Here is a 6,968-nt window from a genome sequence, read left to right as displayed (position 1 = left end):
TCCTGCCACACAACCTATCCTTCTATCCTGCCACACAACCTATCCTTCTATCCTGCCACACAACCTATCCTTCTATCCTGCCACACAAACTATCCTTCTATCCTGCCACACAACCTACCCTTCTATCCTGCCACACAACCTATCCTTCTATCCTGCCACACAACCTATCCTTCTATCCTGCCACACAACCTACCCCTCTATCCTGCCACACAGCCTATCCTTCTATCCTGCCACACAACCTACCCCTCTATCCTGCCACACAACCTATCCTTCTATCCTGCCACACAACCTACCCCTCTATCCTGCAACACAACCTATCCTTCTATCCTGCCACACAACCTACCCCTCTATCCTGCCACACAACCTATCCTTCTATCCTGCCACACAACCTATCCTTCTATCCTGCCACACAACCTATCCTTCTATCCTGCCACACAACCTATCCTTCTATCCTGCCACACAACCTATCCTTCTATCCTGCCACACAACCTATCCTTCTATCCTGCCACACAACCTATCCTTCTATCCTGCCACACAACCTATCCTTCTATCCTGCCACACAACCTATCCTTCTATCCTGCCACACAAACTATCCTTCTATCCTGCCACACAACCTACCCTTCTATCCTGCCACACAACCTATCCTTCTATCCTGCCACACAAACTATCCTTCTATCCTGCCACACAACCTATCCTTCTATCCTGCCACACAAACTATCCTTCTATCCTGCCACACAACCTATCCTTCTATCCTGCCACACAACCTATCCTTCTATCCTGCCACACAACCTATCCTTCTATCCTGCCACACAACCTACCCTTCTATCCTGCCACACAACCTATCCTTCTATCCTGCCACACAACCTATCCTTCTATCCTGCCACACAACCTACCCTTCTATCCTGCCACACAACCTATCCTTCTATCCTGCCACACAACCTATCCTTCTATATCTTTTATTAAAACTCTGTCTGTACCCTACTGTCTGTACCCTACTGTCTGTACCCTACTGTCTGTACCCTACTGTTTGTACCCTACTGTCTGTACCCTACTGTCTGTACCCTACTATTTGTACCCTACTGTCTGTACCCTACTGTCTGTACCCTACTGTTTGTACCCTACTGTCTGTACCCTACTGTCTGTCCCATACTGTCTGTACCCTACTGTCTGTACCCTATTGTCTGTACCCTACTATCTGTACCCTACTGTCTGTACCCTACTATCTGTACCCTACTGTCTGTACCCTACTGTCTGTACCCTACTGCCTGTACCCTACTGTCTGTACCCTACTGTCTGTACCCTACTGTCTGTACCCTACTGTGTGTACCCTGCTGTCTGTACCCTGATGTTTGTACCCTGCTGTCTGTACCCTGCTGTCTGTACCCTGCTGTCTGCACCCTACTGTCTGTACCCTGCTGTCTGTACCCTACTGTCTGTACCCTGCTGTCTGTACCCTACTGTCTGCACCCTACTGTCTGTACCCTGCTGTCTGTGCCCTACTGTCTGTACCCTACTGTCTGTACCCTACTCTCTGTACCCTACTGTCTGTACATTACTGTCTGTACCCTACTGCCTGTACCCTAATGTCTGTACCCTACTGTCTGTACCCTACTGACTGTACCCTACTGTCTGTACCCTATTGTCTGTATCCTACTGTCTGTACCCTACTGCCTGTACCCTACTGTCTGTACCCTAATGTCTGTACCCTACTGTCTGTACCCTACTGCCTGTACCCTACTGTTTGTACCCTAATGTCTGTACCCTACTGTCTGTACCCTACTGTCTGTACCCTACTGTCTGTGATCTACTGTCTGTACCCTACTGTCTGTACCCTGCTGTCTGTACCCTACTGTCTGTACCCTACTGTCTGTACCCTACTGTCTGTACCCTACTGTCTGTTCCCTACTGTCTGTACCCTACTGCCTGTACCGTACTGTCTGTACCCTGCTGTCTGTACCCTACTGTCTGTACCATACTGTCTGTACCCTACTGTCTGTACCCTACTGTCTGTACTCTAGTGTCTGTACCCTCGTGTCTGTATCCTACTGTCTGTACCCTACTCTCTGTACCCTAATGTCTGTACCCTACTGTCTGTACCCTACTGTCTGTACCCTACTGTCTGTGATCTACTGTCTGTACCCTACTGTCTGTACCCTGCTGTCTGTACCCTACTGTCTGTACCCTACTGTCTGTACCCTACTGTCTGTACCCTACTGTCTGTTCCCTACTGTCTGTACCCTACTGCCTGTACCCTACTGTCTGTACCCTGCTGTCTGTACCCTACTGTCTGTACCATACTGTCTGTACCCTACTGTCTGTACCCTACTGTCTGTACTCTAGTGTCTGTACCCTCGTGTCTGTATCCTACTGTCTGTACCCTACTGTCTGTACCCTAATGTCTGTACCCTACTGTCTGTACCCTACTGTCTGTACCCTACTGCCTGTACCCTGCTGTCAGTACTCTACTGCCTGTACCTTACTGTCTGTACCCTACTGTCTGTACCCAATTGTTTGTAAACGACTGTCTGTACCCTACTGTCTGTACCCTACTGCCTGTACCCTACTATCTGTACCCTTCTGTCTCTACCCTACTGTCTCTACCCTACTGTCTCTACCCTACTGTGTCTACCCTACTGTCTACCCTACTGTCTGTACCCTACTGTCTGTGCCCTACAGTTTGTACCCTGCTGTTTGTACCCTACTCTCTGTACCCTACTGTCTGTACCCTACTGTCTGTGCCCTACTGTCAGTACCCTACTGTCTGTACCCTGCTTTCTGTACCCTACTGTCTGTATCCTACTGTCAGTACCCTACTGTCTGTACCCTACTGTCTGTACCCTACCGTCTGTACCATACTGTCTGTACCCTACTGTCTGCACCCTACTGTCTGTGCCCTACTGTCTGCACCCTACTGTCTGTACCCTGCTATCTGTACCCTGCTGTCTGTACCTTACTGTCTGTACCCTACTGTCTGTACCCTACTGTCTGTACCCGGCTGTCTGTACCCTGCTGTCTGTACCCTATTGTCTGTACCCTACTGTCTGTACCCTACTGTCTGTACCCTACTGTCTGTACCCTACTGTCTGTACCCTACTGTCTGTACCCTGCTGTCTGTACCCTACTGTCTGTACCCTACTGTTTGTACCCTGCTGTTTGTACCCTGCTGTCTGTACCCTGCTGTCTGTACCCTACTGTCTGTACCATTCTGTCTGTACCCTAATGTCTGTGCTCTACTGTCTGTACCCTACTGCCTGTACCCTGCTGTCTGTACCCTACTGCCTGTACCCTGCTGTCTGTACCCTACATTCTGAACCCTACTGTCTGTACCCTACTGTCTGTACTCTACTGTCTGTACCCTACTGTCTGTACCCTACTGTCTGTACCCTAATCTCTGTACCCTACTGTCTGTACCCCTACGGTCTGCACCCTGCTGTCTGTACCCCACTGTCTGTACCTTGCTGTCTGTACCCTACTGTTTGTACCATACTGTCTGTACCCTACTGTCTGTACCCTACTGTCTCTACCTGCTGTCTGCACCCTACTGTCTGTATCCTGCTGTCTGTACCCTGTTGTCAGTACCCTAATGTCTGTACCCTGCTGTCTGTACCCTACTGTCTGTACTCTACTGTCTGTACCCTACTGTCTGTACCTTACTGTCTGTACTTTACTGTCTGTACCCTACTGTCTGTACCCCACTGTCCGTACCTTGCTGTCTGTACCCTACTGTTTGTACCCTACTGTCTGTACCCTACTGTCTGTACCCTACTGTCTGTACCCTGCTGTCTGTACCCTACTGTCTGTACCCTACTGTCTGTACCCTACTGTCTGTACCCTACTGTCTGTACCCTGCTGTCTGTACCCTGTTGTCAGTACCCTAATGTCTGCACCCTACTGTCTGTACCCTACTGTCTGTACCCTACTGTCTGTACCCTACTGTCTGTACCCTACTGTCTGTACCCTGCTGTCTGTACCCTACTGTCTGTACCCCTACGGTCTGTACCCTACTGTCTGGTACCCTGCTGTCTGTACCCTGCTGCCTGTACCCTACTGTTTGTACCCTACTGTCTGTACCGTACTGTCTGTACCCTACTCTCTGTACCCTGCTGTCTGTACCCTGCTGTCTGTACCGTACTGTCTGTACCCTACTGTCTGTACCCTACTGTCTGTACCCTACTGTGTGTACCCTACTGTCTGTACCCTGCTGTCTGTACCCTAGTGTCTGTACCCTCGTGTCTGTATCCTAGTGTCTGTATCCTACTGTCTGTACCCTGCTGTCTGTACCCTACTGTCTGTACCCTACTGTCTGTACCCTGCTATCTGTACCCTACTGTCTGTACCCTGCTGTCTGTACCCTGCTGCCTGTACCCTACTGTCTGTACCCTACTGTCTGTACCCTACTATCTGTACCCTACTGTCTGTACCCTGCTGTCTGTACCCTACTGTCTGTACCCTACTGTCTGTACCCTACTGTCTGTACCCTGCTGTCTGTACCCTACTGTCTGTACCCTGCTGTCTGTACCCTACTGTCTGTACCCTGCTGTCTGTACCCTACTGTCTGTACCCTACTGTCTGTACCCTACTGTCTGTACCCTACTGTCTGTACCCTACTGTTTGTACCCTACTGTCTGTACCCTGCTGTCTGTACCCTACTGTCTGTACCCTTCTGTCTGTACCCTACTGTCTGTACCCTACTGTCTGTACCCTACTGTCTGTACCCTACTGTCTGTACCCTACTGTCTGTACCCTACTGTCTGTACCCTACTGTCTGTACCCTGCTGTCTGTACCCTACTGTCTGTACCCTACTGTCTGTACCCTACTGTCTGTACCCTGTTGAAAATTTAAGTTCACAACATGAGATTTGGTTCTAGCTCCCTCACCTCATACAGTGAGAGCAGCATTACTCAGGATGGTCCCTCACCTCATACAGTGAGAGCAGCATTACTCAGGATGGTCCCTCACCTCATACATTGAGAGCAGCATTACTCAGGATGGTCCCTCACCTCATACAGTGAGAGCAGCATTACTCAGGATGGTCCCTCACCTCATACAGTGAGAGCAACATTACTCAGGATGGTCCCTCACCTCATACAGTGAGAGCAGCATTACTCAGGATGGTCCCTCACCTCATACAGTGAGAGCAGCATTACTCAGGATGGTCCCTCACCTCATACAGTGAGAGCAGCATTACTCAGGATGGTCCCTCACCTCATACAGTGAGAGCAGCATTACTCAGGATGGTCCCTCACCTTATACAGTGAGAGCAGCATTACTCAGGATGGTCCCTCACTTCATACAGTGAGAGCAGCATTACTCAGGATGGTCCCTCACCTCATACAGTGAGAGCAGCATTACTCAGGATGGTCCCTCACCTCATACAGTGAGAGCAGCATTACTCAGGATGGTCCCTCACCTCATACAGTGAGAGCAGCATTACTCAGGATGGTCCCTCACCTCATACAGTGAGAGCAGCATTACTCAGGATGGTCCCTCACCTCATACAGTGAGAGCAGCATTACTCAGGATGGTCCCTCACCTCATACAGTGAGAGCAGCATTACTCAGGATGGTCCCTCACCTCATACAGTGAGAGCAGCATTACTCAGGATGGTCCCTCACCTCATACAGTGAGAGCAGCATTACTCAGGATGGTCCCTCACCTCATACAGTGAGAGCAGCATTACTCAGGATGGTCCCTCACCTCATACAGTGAGAGCAGCATTACTCAGGATGGTCCCTCACCTCATACAGTGAGAGCAGCATTACTCAGGATGGTCCCTCACCCCATACAGTGAGAGCAGCATTACTCAGGATGGTCCCTCACCTCATACAGTGAGAGCAGCATTACTCAGGATGGTCCCTCACCTCATACAGTGAGAGCAGCATTACTCAGGATGGTCCCTCACCTCATACAGTGAGAGCAGCATTACTCAGGATGGTCCCTCACCTCATACAGTGAGAGCAGCATCACTCAGGATGGTCCCTCACCCCATACAGTGAGAGCAGCACCATTCAAGATGGTCCCTCACCCCATACAGTGACAGCAGCATCACTCAGAATGGTCCCTCACTCCATACAGTGACAGCAGCATCAGTCAGGATGGTCCCCTACCCCATACAGTGACAGTAGCATCACTAAGGATGGTCCCTCACCCCATACAGTGACAGCAGCATCACTCAGGATGGTCCCTCACCCTATACAGTGACAGCATCACCACTGAGGATGGTCCCTCATACCATACAGTGGCAACAGCATCTCAGTACTGACCTGTAACAGCAGCGACACACAGCACTGGCCTGTGACGCAGCAACACACAGCACTGACCTGTAACGCAGCAACACACAGCACTGACCTGTGACACAGCAACACACAGCACTGACCTGTGACACAGCAACACACAACACTGACCTGTGACGCAGCAACACACAACAAACTCAACAACACTAGCAACACGGAACTGAGGTCCTCAGTTGCATGACTCGACTCACTTTAACCGATGTTGGTTATGTTAGCTTGTTATGCTCGTATTTATTCATGTTAAGTGTTTCTTTTCATTGCTTTTGTTTGTTGATCTTATCATTAATTTTGTGTGGTATTCTTATGGTATTCTTCAGGTATTCTTAAAGTATTCTTCAGGTATTCTGCTGGTATTTTTCAGGTGTTGCTATATACATCAAGGTGTTGATGATACAAGTATAGTGTGTAAGTGTAGCAAGATATATATCAAGATTGTGGGATGTTAGGTGTAGTGTTGAGTGTATTGTCATTGAGCAAGGTGAGTAGCAAGGGGTGGGTATGGGTGTTGCTGGGCTGGTGATGGCGTAGTGGGGCGGAGGGTATGCTAGTGGGCATGTTGTGGGGTGGGGGTGGGCCTGCGTGGGTGTGGTAAGACGAGGTTGGGCTAGCGTGGGGGTGGGAAGAACATGGCAAAGACTGCAATAACAGAGAAAGACCCAAGAGCTAGTTGGAAC

Source organism: Cherax quadricarinatus, chromosome 59 (assembly GCF_038502225.1).
Source record: "Cherax quadricarinatus isolate ZL_2023a chromosome 59, ASM3850222v1, whole genome shotgun sequence".
In the NCBI taxonomy this organism is placed as follows: Eukaryota; Metazoa; Arthropoda; class Malacostraca; order Decapoda; family Parastacidae; genus Cherax; species Cherax quadricarinatus.
The sequence above is the reverse complement of the archived record's forward strand: the minus strand, read 5'-3'. Positions refer to the sequence as shown.